Source organism: Urocampus carinirostris, chromosome 5 (genome assembly GCF_059441175.1).
Source record: "Urocampus carinirostris isolate Australia breed hairy pipefish chromosome 5, RoL_Ucar_1.0, whole genome shotgun sequence".
Taxonomy (NCBI): Eukaryota; Metazoa; Chordata; class Actinopteri; order Syngnathiformes; family Syngnathidae; genus Urocampus; species Urocampus carinirostris.
In genome coordinates, this window is record NC_142353.1 from 8,554,076 (window position 1) to 8,570,875 (window position 16,800).

Here is a 16,800-nt window from a genome sequence, read left to right on the forward strand (position 1 = left end):
GTCTCACAGAGACAACCAAAGGAAAGACAAAATGCAGTTTTGAATTGTTGATTTAATCTTCAAGGCACAAAAAATCAAAACCTAGGTGGACCTAAAGTAATTGCCCCCTAAACCTATACTAGTAGCATGTTGGGTCACCTTTGGCAGCAAAGTTTCCGATAATTGTTGATGAGTCGTTCACAAGGCTCTGGAGGAATTTTGTCCCACTCTTCTTTGCAAAATGGTTTAAAATGTACCATATTGGAGGGTTTTCTAGCATGAACTGCCTGTTTAAGGTCACACACCCACATCTCAATTGGATTTAAATGCGGACTTTGACTTAAAAACCCCAGAAACTTTGTTTTTATGAGCCATTCGGAGGTCCATTTGCGCGAATGTTTCGGATCGTTGTCCTACTGCATGATCCAAGGCTGCTTGCGTTTGAGGGCAAAAACTGATAGACGGATGTTCTCCTTCAGGATCTTCTGGTCAACACAAGAATTCATTTTTCCGTCAACCACAGCAAGTTGTCTTTGTCCTCAGGCAGCAAAGCAGGCCCAGAGCATCACACTGCCACCACCAAGCTTTACTGTTGGCATCATGTTCTTTTTGTCCAATGCTGTGCCATTTCAGTGCCACATGTAACAGGCTGTAACCCTTCCAAAAAGCTCATTTTTTAACACAGAAATATTTCTCCAAAAGTCTTTAGGATAATCAAGATGGTGTTTGGGAAATCTGAGAGGAGCCTTTGTGTTCTTTTGTGACAGCAATGGTTTTTGCTTGGAATCGTTCCCATAGATACCATTTTGGCGAGTGTATTTTTTTATAATGGAGTCATGAACAGAGATCCTAACTTGGCTGCTTTTCAGCCCCAGGACCTGGACAGCTTGCTGTAGGTGACAAAATTATTCATTTTGGTTCCGACCAGAGGATCCTGAAAGAGAACGTCTGTCTACCAGTCTGTGCCCTCAAACTCAAGCTTTTTTGGACCATGCAGCAGGCGGATAATCCGAAAGACACCAGCAAGCCCACTTCAGAATGGCTTAAATAAAAGGAAGGTTCTGGAGTGGCCAAGTCAGAGATGGGATTTAAATCCTAGTGATGCTGTGGTCTGACCCTAAACGGGCAGTTCATGCTAGAAAATCCTCCAATACAGCAAATTCAATACAGTTTTGCAAAGAAGAGTGGGTCAAAATTCCTTCACATTGTTTTGACTCTTTATCAAGATATATCATTGCTGCCAAATGTGGCCCATCATGCTAGGTTTAGCAGGCAAATACCTTATTCACTTTTTGTTTATTAGCAGAATATATACTGGACGCCTTTGAGATTGACACAAATCTAAAATCTGATAATTGTTGCAATGTGTTTTTTTTGACATTCCAAAGCAAGTTTCCAATACCTTTTCTGAGGCGTTACAAAAAGTCAACAGACAATTGCAACTCCAGTCTTCTGCTCTCTATCGTTCGCACATCATTCTTGTTATCAGCCAAATCAATAGCTGTTTTTGACAATCATTTCAAAAATTAGGATTAACTTCTTGTTATGAGTTAAAAGTAATTGAAATTAGTTTGAACTTGTAGTTCGCACAAAAAATATAAATCCATGGTAAAAGCTGATATACTTCATGTACACCGCGTACTTGTAAATAAGGCTTAGATCCAAGTATATACAGTAAGGAGAATGTAAAGAGAAATTCAGCGCTCTCATACTCTGCCCTTGAGACCACGCCACAATTACTGTATTATTTGTATTTTTTAAGTAAATATAAACACGCCCTCCACTGTTTTGGCGTTGCTGGTGGATTGAGGATTGCATGTTTTTTTAACTTTGATTGTGGAACAGATTGTATGCTGTATCGTGATCGAAGAGGGAACAGTTAGCAATCAGAGCAAGTTGTGATTCCTTATCTGCATTTAATAAGTAGCAGAATAAGGCACGATGTCGGAACGACACTTTAGTTACTAAATTGTACTAGAAATGCAGTGCCGAGAAAAGTTATTGCATTTAGAAGAGGTTCCTTCGTAACCTAATACTGGTAACAGGTTAGGTTTATATGAAAATTACACTATTTTGTTCATCAGCCACATATTTTGTAAGTTAATGATTCATACATTGCTTCTGATTAAATAAAGTATTTATAAATGATTGAGTAAAAAGGTGGTCTAGGCCACCTTGACATTTTAAACGTTTCTATTGCAGCGTTTTAATCTGTTAGCATAAAGAAAATGCATGGTTCCCTCCTTTGGGGTCCACAGGGCAGTTTCACTGCTTTTTCTGTGTCTTTCAATTAGCAATTAATGAAGACAGAGCAAAAATGGTTCGACTGATCAATCGTGCACATAATTAGATCAGGGAATTTCTAATGAGAAGTGGTGATGGGAGAACAAACACTGCTATGTGCAGCCTTCAATTGCTTCCTGCATCAATTAATTTCGACTTTCGACTGTCAGAAGCTCAGAAGCTGTTTTATTGGAAGAAATTAAATGCGATCTATATAAAACCTGCGGCCAAATTTATTCCTGCAATGAGGAAGATTAAGGATGGAAGGGTTGATAGAAAGAGGAATACTGCCCTCTGCTGCACAGACTGTAAATTGTCTTTTCTGAGACTGTTTTTAATTTAGTTACGTATCTGTAGTTATTTTATCTATAGTGTAGTACTAATAGTATTAGTATACAAACATAATTGTACCTATAAATTACCTTTCCATATAAAAAAATACCGGAATCAGTTTAAAAAGTAGCGATGATGGCCGGTTTATAATAATGATTCATTGAAATCTGCACACGTAATAGAACAATTTCATCCCACCTTATAGATATACCAATTGATATAAGTCCATATTTATTTCTACGATGCATAATTTAATAAATTAATTAGATTATTTGATAAAGTTTATTTAATATTCAGGAATTAATAGAATATAAATCATTTTGATTGTCGTATACTTATTGTGCAATGTAGTTTATTCATAATTGTGCTATTTGGTCCTTCTGAATAGGAAATAGAGATATATTTTATCCACAACATTTATTTCCCATGCAAAGCAAACACAATGGTCGGAGCATGTTATCCATGAACAGATTATTTGGTTTATTGATTAAGGAATAAAGAAATGCAAGATATGATCGCAAAACGAAGCATTTATGACAAAATTTAATATTTTGATTATTGAACAACCACTAGAGGTCAGTGTTTTCTTTAAAATAAAAAAAATAATGTAAAGAGGTAAAAAAATAACAATTGAAAAAAAAGCCAACTTCGGGAGAATAAAAATATGATGTATAATCAGTGACAATTCAATTCAATTTGAATGATTTCCTTTTAATTCATTTCAATTCATTTCAATTTAATTCGATTCAAATCAATTCTATTCTATTCTATTCTCATCTCATCTCATCTCATCAGCCGTACCGCTTATCCTCATTAGGGTCGCGGGGGGGCTGGAGCCCATCCCAGCCATCTCCGGGCAGTGGGCAGGGGACACCCTGAACTGGTTGCCAGCCAATCGCAGGGCACAAAGGGACAGACAACTCATTCGCTCATTCACACCTAGGGACAATTTGGACCGGCCAATTCACCTGAAATGCATGTTTTTGGAACGTGGGAGGAAACCGGAGTGCCCGGAGGAAACCCACGCAAGCACGGGGAGAACATACAAACTCCGCACAGGAAGTCTGGAGCTGGATTTGAACCCACGACAGGTTCCCATGACATGAACTGTGCCGCACAAGCGCTAACCACTGCGCCACCATGCTGCCCCTATTCTATTCTATTCTATTCTATTCTATTCTATTCTATTCTATTCTATTCTATTCTATTCTATTCTATTCTATTCTATTCTACTCTTCTATTCTATTCTATTCAATATAAGGTTAAGTGTGCTGTTTACTAATGAGTCATTCTTTGTAAAGGCCCAATTAAAATCGAGGGAAAGCTTTTTTTACAAAGGTGCAATCCAAACAAAGTTTTATACATAATGCAGAATCTTCATTAATGTCCATATTAAAATGATGCTGGTACTCCATACAGTAGCTTTCTTACAAGCAAGCCTCACGCAGAAATGTTTTATTCAGTGTCAGAGCATTGTAGGATTTGACTACATTTGACACTCAAATCTGAGTCAAATATTTTCAGATGACACCATCTTTACGTTCCAAAATATTTGTCAAATTTAGTCAGGAAAGACATTACTTCACTAGTACAATGATATACATTCCAGTAATCTGTGGGGATGTCTTGTCAATGTATGTCAAAGAGTCATTTGTTTATGGAGAAAAGACTTATCTTGAGTCCAACAAGCCACCAAAAGGTCAATTAAGTTTAGGTGAGGTTCTGTTGTCACGTGGGTGACGAGCACTCAGCTGAGGCCCTGCAGAGCATTGTGAGCATCTGTGGAAACGCTCAGGTTCATTTGATGTGTGGGGGCTTATATCAGATGTGAGACATTATTTTCTTGATTTGAACAGAACAACAGACATAATTTGTTACATTTCTAAAGCCAACCGTCCTTTTATAACCTTGATAAGTTTATAGTTTTGCAGACATTAAAAATAAGAAATAAGACATCAATGATTTTTTTTTTGTTTTTAACTTGAAAGAGGAACAGGAGAGGACTGTCCAAAAAACCCTCACAACGTCAAATTCAAAATATGTTCCTATCCCTTTCGTCCTATTAAATCTCCTAGGTTACAATAGCAGATCCGCCCTTAAGGGTGTGGATACCAAAGAACAACAATATTGGCGGAAAATGACAATGAAGTAAACAATGGATTATAATCAAAATAATGAACTGAACTCCTTTGCAGGTGTCTAGTATTAAAAAAAGAATAAAATTATGGAACATAAACCAGTGTACCCCAACAGTTAAGTTTAAACTTTAGTAAACACTCAAAAGAAGGAGAGAAGGCATCAATGGAAAGAAGCTTTCAGGTAAGAGAAATACATTCCCTGTTCTAAGGCCCATTCAATGTTACAAAATTTGATCAGCCCTTAAGGCAGCAACATGATTGGCAGAAAGCAACAATGATGTAACGGTCAAAACAACCAACAACTGCTCGCAATGATAGTCAAAAAAAGGAACTGGCTTAAAAATAAAACAATCTTATCAAATATAAACCATTGTTTCCTAAATGTTAAGTTAAAACTGTATTAGATACTCGGAAGAAGGAGATAAGGCATCAATGGATATTGAATTTGCAAGGAGACTAAGAAGAGAAGCCTTCGGATTACAGAATTCCATTCCCTGTTATAAGGCTCTCCCGTTTGGCATCTCTTTTTATTAAACCTTCAATACTACAAAAGGCTGATCAGCCCTAAAGTGTGTAGGAAAAACAAAACAAAACAAAACAAAAACAATAGTGTACAATAGTAGTTAAAACGAGGAACTGGCATCCTATGAAATTTCCTTTCTAGGTGTCCATTCTTAAAAACAGAATAAACCTATCGGCGACATTTTTATTAGCAAAGGCATACTTTATTCATAAAATTATTTCAAAAGCACAATGGCCAACAATAATGTTAAAAATGAATTTCTGTCTCGTTTTAGGTTACATTTTATCATTTTACCTGAATTGACTTACTCTGTTTATTTGTGGTCCTTGAGGATCAGCAGGTAATAAAGATAATTTTTGTTTTGTTGATCATTTTGCTGTAATTTGGATTTAGTATCTTCTTACCTGTTTATCAAGTTTCACTATATTTTTCCTTTGTTCTTTTAGAAAAATTAAAAGAGAAGTCAAATCTTAAAATTATTTCAAATTAGCTGCCTGAGTGAACACTTGTTTAAAAAAAAAAATATTTGATTACTTTTTAAAATGATTTTGATTAGGAAATAATGATTGAAATTGGCCAAATTACGTGTAAGATTCTTACTTTTACCTTTTTTAATTTACATCTTTTTTGCATCACAATCTTAAAGGGACATGTGTATTGTTTAGCATTTACTATTGGAAAGATAAAATCTTCATTCATTAAAGAACAAAAGCCTATTGACTTGAATAATTACCATAACCAAACTAGCATATAGATATGTTTTTTTTTTTAGAAAAAAAAATCATATGGTGAAGAATCTGTAGTGATTATAAATAACATGATGCTCACCTAGAGGGAGCTGACATGACTGTCCACCATCTTTCTGCTGCGGGTACTCCAAAAACCCTTGTAAAACGCTCAGCAAAGAAAACAAAAAAGATAAAAAGGAAAATGGTACGGTTTGGTCACTGAGTCTCCGTAGTTTGTATTCATCCCTGTTCCTTGTAGAACTAGCTTCTGGTTTAAACTCAGAACACTACACAACACGGCTACATCGTGCGGTCAAATATTACACAGTGTCCTGTTAATCAGCTTAATTAAATAAGATAATTGATTTAGTAGTTTGCCCTGAACTAGCTCATAAGCAGTTAATTAGTTAATTAATAAAACATCTATCACATACAAACGCTCCCCTGCTTACGACCATTTGACTTACGTAAAACGGTAGATACAAAAAAAAAATTCGGGATGTTAAAAAATATCCAGACATTGCTGTAAGTTGGATTTTGTATTGTCTGCACATTTTTCCGTTTACAGGACACTACTGTAGCGCTTCTTTCCGCCACTACTGGCATGTGCCGCTTTCAGAGGTCACCAAGCATCCACCCGGAAGGAAAAAAATCAGCTTCATCTCCCTACTTCGTGTTTAAACATCCCTCCTTCACATGCCCGTAATCCCGCTACTGCCACCAATATAGCGTGCCGTTTTGTGTGGGTAATGGATTATTCCTCGTTCATGAAAAAATACTCAGAAACACTTATGGTCTCTTTGGAGAGCGGCAACCTGTAGCACCAGTTTTTTTTTTCAACACACCAAACACTGTCCAAAACTAAACTTTCGTGCTCCCCTACACCCTCGCACCAACTCTCATGACATTTGTCACCCTACTGACATCTTTCATAGGCACCTCACTTTCTACACTTACACTATCTCCAACTTTGACATTTCTATTGTTTAATATTTCGTAAATCTATTCAATATGGTTGGTGTAGAGCAGGGGTGTCAAACTCATTTCAATTCGGGGGCCACACGATAGAACAACCATTCTGTCTGGGGCGAACTAGTAGATTAAAGAGAAAGAAAAAGAGAGATGAAGAAATAAGAGAAAGAGGGAGGGAAAAGGAGAGAGGGCGGGACAAAGAAAGAGAGAGAGCGAGAGAGCATGAGAAACAAAATAGATAAAAAGAGAAGTCGTGAGAGAAAGGGAAAGAAAGGGAATGGAAGAAAGAAATCCAAAGAGAAATAGAAAGACAGAAAGAGAGAAAAGTGAAAATAAAGCGCAAAGGGTAGGAAGAGAGAAAGACAAAAGAGAGAAAAGGAAAAAAGGACGTAAGAGCAAAATAAGTGAAAAAGACACAGAGGGAGAAAGAGACAAAGAGCAACAAAGGAAGAGAAAAAGAGAGACACAGAGAGTGAAAAAGACATAGACAGAGAGTGGGAGAAAAGGGGTGGAAATGAGGGAGAGAGAGAGAGAGAGAGAGAGAGAGAGAGAGAGAGAGAGAGAGAGAGAGAGAGAGAGAGAGAGAGAGAGAAATACAAGTACAGAGTCTTTGTTCGAGGCGCCTTTCATTGGCAACATCGAGTTGACATATTTCAACCTGCAGCTTGTTTTCTTCTTGCACTTCTCTGAGTGTTGTCTCACGTGCCGGATTCAATCCCTTAGCGGGCCTGATTTGGTCCGCAGGCCGCCTGTTTGACGCCTGTGGTGAAGAGTGTAAATGAGAGGTGAATAAAGGGGAATGAGAAAGCTTGATGCGGTTGAGAAAAAAATGGTTGAATCACTTTTTTTCGGCCCCTTTTTACCACGAAGGAGGACCTCTGAAGTGCACCTCCCAGAAGTAAGTTAAACTCAACTTTATTTATCTTTATAGAGCATATTATTTTATGAAATGTTTATTTTTTAGTATAGAACAATACAGGTTACTTATACAAGCTTTAAACATACTTATGTAAACATACAAAATGTAGTACTGAAGGAACTTGCGAACAAATTCAACGTACAAACGATTGTCTCGTTCGTAAGTAGGGCAGTGTCTGTAAACATGTATTTCAAAAATACGAGCATATATATTGACTAACATAGCCTCATGTAAGGGGGGCTCTCAATATTGTCTGGCATGGGTACCCGAAAATCTAAAAAAAAGCTGGGCAAAGAAATCAAAAGTAAAATGGGGCGCTTTGGTCACTTTTAGTCTCTGTCATTTGTATTCTTCCTTGTGCTTTTCAGCAATAATTTTCTGCTGCACTGCACCATATAGAAACATCAAATAATAGTGTCAAATGATACACACTGTCCCTTTAACCGAATCTTTGCTATTCTGCAAGGTTCAATCCTGGGGCCGATATTTTTAGTATCAGATCTGCTGCTGGGCAGCACGGCGGTGCAGTGGTTAGCGCTTGTGCGGCACAGTTCATGTCATGGGAACCTGTTGTGGGTTCAAATCCAGCTCCAGACTTCCTGTGCGGAGTTTGTATGTTCTCCCCGTGCTTGCGTGGGTTTCCTCCGGGCACTCCGGTTTCCTCCCACGTTCCAAAAACATGCATTTCAGGTGAATTGGCCGGTCCAAATTGTCCCTAGGTGTGAATGAGCGAATGAGTTGTCTGTCCCTGTGTGCCCTGCGATTGGCTGGCAACGAGTTCAGGGTGTCCCCTGCCCACTGCCCGGAGATGGCTGGGATGGGCTCCAGCCCCCCGGCGACCCTGATGAGGATAAGCGGTACGGCTGATGAGATGAGATGAGATCTGCTGCTTTTAAGTAAAATATTTTAAAGATAGGTTATTTAATTGCTCTGCTGATTTTGAGTCGAGTGATCAAAATGAATAACCTAAATAAACTATTTGAAATATCCAAATCCAAAATAATGGTCTATTAGCAACTCACCGATTAATTTGTCTTCATTCTTGGACATAGAATGAGAACATAAGGAAATAAGAGAAAACAGCACCACCTGAATCTAAGACAAACCAATCAATAAGGTAAGATTGATTTTGAAAGCTGAATTATCATTATTTTTTTGTCATGTTCAATAAAGGATTTGTTAAGACAAACCAATCAATAAGGTAAGATTGATTTTGAAAGCTGAATTATCATTATTTTTTTGTCATGTTCAATAAAGGATTTGTTGAATGTATGGAGAGAATCTATGATATTTGAGTGTTTTTGAGGGCAAATATGTGCTGTGTTCACGCACATTTCAAGACGTTAAACATATTTAGTGGTTTAGAAACCATTTACCTGGAATTATGGATACCATATACTATGTAATTACCAGTGATGCATTGCCCTTTCTTCTTGGGGCTCGTGGCTGCAGCTTTTATTCACGTTCACATTTAATGTGCGGTACAAGTCGGCCCTGAAAACAGATTATGCATGTAGCTGACTCCAAGCGACACGCTGTTGCTATCACTCAAAACAATGTTTCTGCAAGGTCATTTTCTGCCTAGTTTAACACAGACAACTGAGAGCCACAGATCTTTTCAATTGTTCATCTGTTTTTGAAGCCCCAGTGTGTATGATATAGTGACCCCTACTGGTGTAAAATATCATATTACAAAAAACAACTATTGATTCCATTACCAGACCAAACCTGACATAAAATATCTTTTTTTCCCCTCAATATTTGTGGAGTAATACATTTGTAAATATATGAAATGACTTGAAACGCCCTCTCAAGGAAGTTGAAATTTGTTTTGCCTGCAAGTTTCTACTGGGACTGTCGGAATGAGTAAGATATATCTCCATATATTTGTATTTTTTATTCACGACCCTAATAGTTTAGGGATCCAAGCAAACAACCAAGCAACCAACCAAGCAAGCAAGCAACCAACCAACCAACCAACCGATCAAACAACCAAACAACCAACCAACCAACCAACCAACCAACCAACCAGCCATAAAGTACAATACAGTACAATGCGTTCCTCGAATGCAATTACTTTAAAATAGATAAAATGTGGTAGTTTCACTGTCACTACATGGTGCGCTACTGCAATGTTTCCCTTCTTATCAAGTGGTGATCATGAATTACTGTGTTTCCCTATTGCTAAATACTGCTGCATTATTCACACTTAAAATACAACAATGATAATAATGATAATAATAATAATAATAATAATAATAATAATTCTTCCTTTTGATCGTTTATACTTACTGACAGATTACAACTGAACACAGTTGTGGCGACGCTGTCTAAAGTAAAAAAAAAAATGCTGAGTTTTTTCTCTAGAGTTCTACTTACTGTATATGATCACATCCAAGCCAAATTAACAACTATAAAATAAACTACTGAAATTAAAGGGGATCTTAAAAACATGTATTTGGCTGTGTGTCACCAGCAGCAAATAGTAGCACTTGGGAAGTGGGGTTTGGCATGTACAGGAACAATAAACCAATAACACGTTAATGTGGCAAACGTGAACAAAGAATTCACAATAGAAGTGTGCCAAATTTATGACATTTGATTTTTGTAACATTATTTTTGAAATACACCATGCCTGGAAAAAAATAGAGAGGTTTCAAGCCCAGAGACAAAATGGATATAAAGTGTGCTAAATGTTGGTTCGCAAATCTTAAGATTGCACATGTCAAGTAATATGAGTGTTCACTGTTTCTACAGGTTGGTGTATTTTCTTTTAAATGTCTTTATTTGTGTGGATATTACTTTAAAAGGCTGGGCTTTTGTGCAAGTGCAAACGGTAATTTGTAACTAGATAGCATCTTTTTGGTGTCAGTAATCTGGGGGTAATGGATTACTCATTGAACAAAGTAACTAGTAACTTTTGATTACTGTTTTTTAGTAACACGCCCTAAACTGTATATACATATATAACATATAAACAATATACATTGCGAGACACTTGCAAAGAGTAGCAGAGTCACCAACTGAGAGAGATTGATGATGGCTGCCTCGAAGTTTATAGATTTGTTTGCCTTTTCAAGAGCAATTCAATCAGCAATGGGATTAAGGCTAATGGTGTTTGACACCACCAGGAGGAATATATTTAATTAATCGGTGTTAGTTCGCTGACATTTCAAAAGGTTGACCAGTGTGGCAACGTGCGGGTCACCAGAGATGCCGACATGGTAAGAAAAATCAGCATTTATACTTAATTTTACTTTCCTGTAATTTACAACATATTTTTCTAGAGTTACAACTGAATAAGAATTATGCTTGCAATATGTTCTGTAGCCATGAGCGTTAAATAAGAACAGACCATTACTGTGTTTTATTGGGCATTTATTTTTCATTTTGGCAAACAAGACTATTCAAGGTCAGTACATGATCGTGATGAGTTTGGAATATAAATGGAGTTACTTGCCTCTGGGATTCTCCACTCTCGAAATGTGCTCATCTTCACCGGAGTACTCCATATGACCTGAATTACAATTAAACCATTGGTTGACTTCTCCTTATACATCATCCTATTCATATTTTACAATAGTGTTTTATTCAATTTGGATGTTAAGCGAGATATTATTCCATATTTAAATGTACTTTTTCTTGTAGTAACTCATTTAAACTGGAAAGAGGCCAGAAGACACCAAATAGGATTAAAACAAGTAATACCGTAATACAGATGTTGCCCAACCTACGAACGAGTTAGGTCCCTGACGATCGTTCGTAAGTTGAATTTGTTTGTAAGTTGCTTCAGTGCTATGTTTTGTATGTTTATGGTTTGTATAAGTATGTTTAAGGCTTGTATAGGTAGCCTATGTTGTTTTGTCCTAAAAAATAAATATTTCATAAAATAATATGCTCCATAATGATAAATAAAGTTGAATTTAACTTACTTTTGGGAGATGCGCTTCAAGAGGTCCACCTGCGTGGTAAAAAGTGGGCAAAAAAGCGAACTCTTTCTCAACCGCATCAAGCTTTCTTAATCCGCTTTTATACGCTGTTTTATCTTATCATATTATCATATGCTCAAATATACTTGTCCTCAGTTGGACTCCAGCTTTCGAGTGCGAACTCTGGCAGAATTGTGTAGTAAACCACGCTTTGCGGTTGGAATGTGTTTGTTGCTACATTCTGAGCAGATAACGGTGACCCATCACCCCTCCTGTCTGCTTTGTAACGCGCGCTGCCCATCCTGGAAATATACTGGGACCTGTCTGCCTCAGCAACAACGTGGACCAATCAGCAGCAGCTTAGTCATAGGGCGTACACATTTCATCTCGATGTTTTATAAAACTGGGCAACTTTGGTCGGCTCCTTTGTCTTCTACTCCACAATTGCTATTGACGCGGTAGAAGACCCAGATATCTTTTCAACTCTTTTATAGGCTGAATAAATCAGCACTGTGGACTATACTCGTCGCCTGGCTCCCCGACTTCTGAACTTGCTCCAACTATAGGGGTTTTGACAAAACACTTGAAGTGTCTCCGGAGTCAGATTTCAGTCTAACAAAACGGAAACCTTACAGTTTCAAAAGAAACGGCTCGCCTCTACTTTAGACTTTACACTAGCCATATTGAATGGATGCACAGAATATCAAACTATAAAAATGTTGACGTTTTTAGCATGCTAGCGATACAGAACACGTTGTTATGATTAGACACGAAGCAAGAAGTAGAAGCCAGATTTCTTCTTCGGGGTGGATGCTTTTTGACCTTTGACACCGCCACGCGGCGGAAAGAAGCATTCAGTACTGTCCTGTACTCTAAAAAAAGGTGCACAAAATACAAAATCTAACGTACAGCAAAGTCCGTATATTTGTCGACATCCCGAATAAAATGTTCGTATCTACCGTTTTGCGTAAGTCATGGTCATAAGTATGGGAGCGTCTGTACAGCATCTCCCACATCCTTTTGTCAGGCTCTTTTCAGTTTGGGAACTGTGAGTACACAATATTGTAGTGCCAGGAGAGTGTTTGCGGATAACAAGAAGCTTGTATGAAGTTTACAACTGCTGTTATAAGGTCATTAATAAAAGTGTTTTGCAGTTTTAGGAGGCATTGTCTGAATTGCTGCTGCAAATACACACTGTCATCAGAAGGACCTCTTTATCCAAAGATGGATTCTACCTACAGGAATGAGAGATTGAATGTCTCATTTGCCTTCCAAACAATGAAACTGTGCAGTTTATTATGCCGGAAAAGCCAATAAACAAGCATTAGTTCAAAACATTGATCTAAAAAAAAAAAACATAAATGTATACATCTGGCAGAAAAGTTTCCTCATTTCATGTGGTTCTTTTCAAAATGTTTAGCTTGTTTTTTTCTAATGAAGTAGGAAAAAGTATCCGTAAAATAAGCCAAATGTATGTTTCTAGGATTTTACCAGTATGATTTTTTCATTATATATATAAAATATTTATTCAAATGAACCAAATCTTTCAATATATACAAATAAAACAATTTTTCCTATCATAAGTTTGATTTTATTTCAGTTTAGTTTATTGAAGAAACAATATAACATATGTTAAAGTAGGAAAAATCTTCTGAGTCAAGTCATGTCACGTTTATTTGTATAGCCTTTAATCACAAAGAGTCTAAAAGGGCTGCACAGACCACAGATTATTGCAAACCACGGACTATTATTACACCATCCCCTGATCTAAAACCTTCATGAGGGCAAATATTACACAGATATTATCAACATAAAAGATAGGTTATTCATATGCCATAGAATAGAAGTGTCTTTTAAGCTTAGATTTAAACATTTCCACTGAGGTTGCAGATCGAATCTATGGGGATAGAGCATTCCACAGCACCAGGGCCCGAATGGAGAACACTCTCGAACCTGCGGATATCTTCTTAGCTCTTGGGACCAGCATTTTCAGAGCTAAGGCTCTGGACCAGAACATAGGGGGGAATTAAATCTGAAAGATATGAGGGAGCAAGTCCATGCATGATTTTGTATACTACCAACAAAACCTTAAAATCCCATCCAACAGGGAGCCAATGCAGGTTAGCTAAAATCAGGGTAATGTGATTAAACTGAGAAATTCTGAGCCAAAATGTCTGTCAGTCCGTCCGTCTATACATCTATCTTGTTGAATCTGCATTTGTATACTTTGTAGTGTTTCCAAATAGTATGTTATTATGGCCACTATGTTTTATATGAGAATCTTAATATCATTATAATGTTGAGGTAATGCAGTCCACCACGGATGGTTTTTAGGTCAGCCAAAGAAGACCTTATTTAGAAACATGGCAGTGTCTCTGTCATTGCACTAAATTACCAAAGAAAATCATTTTGACATGGTCATTTTGTACAAAGCACGCACGATGAAAAAGAATGAGCACCTATGCTATGGTCAATCACCGTATTATTAGCTACCTGTAACAATCTTTATCTTAGTCTTTATCTATTGCTGTGATTGGTCAAAACAAGTTTAGAGAGGTGCAATTCCTTTCAAGTATTGTCCAGAATGTCCTTTTTCTCGCTAGTACATTTCAATGGACCAGTCCCAGGTTGACAATATAAAAAATATCTCTGGAAAGTGGAATATTAACCTCGTTATTGTCAGTTTTATCACTTTGATTCAAATGTCTAACATGATGCATTTGAATTGGAAACAAGCATTTCTCACAATTTCTCTCTTCAAACTCCACAGTCACCTTTTGAGAATTCTGTTAATCCCTATGTCAGGAAAACGCAAGCACTGAAAGGCAGCAGGATAGCAGATATAAATGTCATCTTGGCAAACACCGAGTATCTTCAGTCAAAAGCAGTGACGTGTTAGAGCTCTGGACTAAACTCTAATTCTATGCCCTCAAAACTCAACAGTCATCACTGCTTATTAATGAAGATGGCTTGTGATAATATATGCAGTGGCAACTGCAGTGATCTTTGTTTTACCATTGCTGTTTCACATCTCTGGGTGGATGTTTTATATTTACACACTAGGTGGCAGACCGACTCTTTATCTTCAGCTCCACACCAACAGAACAATGATGTAATCCTTGAACATTGTACCACATGGATCTGGCATCCTTTTTTTCCCTCCCCCATCTAAGGACACCAGTCATTGCTTTAGTGTTGGTATTTTCTCTGCCTAAGAATTGAAAACAAAAGACGTGTTTCTAATAAAATAAACCCCCCTCAAACATGTTTATTTTGCAGTGAAACTACACACTCAACTACCTTCCCAACACAGATTTTAAATACTGCGGCGACCTTATCAGTAAAAAACAAAAACATCCTCAGTGCACAAATCCTCTGCCTTGCTCTCACACTCTTAACCTTTCTGGTCATTTCACCCAACAACTGCTGCAAAAACAAACGCCTAATAACACTGGCTCAGTGGTAGCCGGATTATGGCAGGAGAGCATCTGCTGGAAGGAGAAACAATATGACGGCTTCTTTCCCTCGGGGGCGGTGGCTGTAAAAGACAATCAGAGCAAGTAAGATTGGAATAGAAAGAAACAGCCTCCCCCGGAAAAACACGGATATGTTATAAACACACTAATGTGGTGGGAAGCCTTAATGGTTCCATAAGAAGTTGTTTGTTCGGCAAATGGTTTTGATCAATTTGGAAGAGTCACATTCATAAAGTCTCAAGCATTTGAAAATTGAAGACGGTGAAATGTTAAATCTGAAATGTTCCAAAAGGTTGTTCAATGTCAGATTAAAATAGATTTTTACCTACATTTGTCCAAAACGAAATTGGCAGTGTTGTGCCGTCGGGGCCTGCAAGGCCTTTTCTTCTGGCCTAAAAAAAGGAAAAAAACTGAAACATGTGACAAAATTATATTTTGTTCATTGTTTCTTATTGAATAATCCCGAATCGTCTGTCAGCTTCGGTTCATTGCTTTCCACCTGGTTGTGCTGCTTGCAGATGTGCACTTTCATATTTAGGCATTTAACCAATCATATTTTAGCCCTTACTTGTTGCGAGGCTTAGTAATCTTAGAATCCCAGGAGGCTTCAGCAACAATGCTGAAGGACATTATAGCATGGGTGTCGATCGTTCATCGTTCCAATTTCGAGTTGGCGTCACAACAGCTTTTTACCGGAAGTAAGGAAACTTAAGCTAAAGAGCAGAATTGCACCAAATTCTAAAATCCATGATTTTACTAAAATATAATAGCATTTATTTTTTCACTCAATAGTTAACTTTTGACTCATTGAAGTTTGAAATATTTTATACCAATAAACTTGAATGTCAAGTAACTCAGAATCTTTGAAAAACACACAACAAAATGTTTAAGAAAAATATTGAAATTTCAGGTTAAAAATAAATAAACTAGGAGATACAAGTAGAAATATCACTTTTTATGTAAAACAAATTATAAAAAAAAAAAACAAGAACAATCAATTTAAATATTGACAGAAAAATTTCATAAAATACATTTGTTTTATACTCAACAAATTTAAAGGTTGCCGGTTCCTGTGGTTCACTTCTAAGAGCCGTCTCATAGAGTAGGTTTGTTTGTGAACAACATATACCTAAAGGCCATCACTAAAGGCCTTGATGTGAAATGCACGGCCCGCCACTAAAATACAGCAATGTAAATTGCGGAGAAAGCTGTGTTAATCACAGATAGACACAAGGTGGCACTTGACCTTGTGCCTCTTCACCCTCTTGAAATATCCCATTGAGTTTATTCTTTTATTTATTTACATGATTTACTACTTAACTGCTGTTTCATGAAAATATGTTTCGTCATGTGTTATTGTTTTTGCATGAATGGAATGCTTATGATTAAAAGAATGCGAATCTTTGATACAAAAAAAATCTATAATTGAAAATTCCCAAAGTTGTGTACAGGTTTTCTTACTCAAATTGGCTCTAGACACTCCTTTCTAAATGTTTACAGCCTGGAGCCAAGTTTTTGTT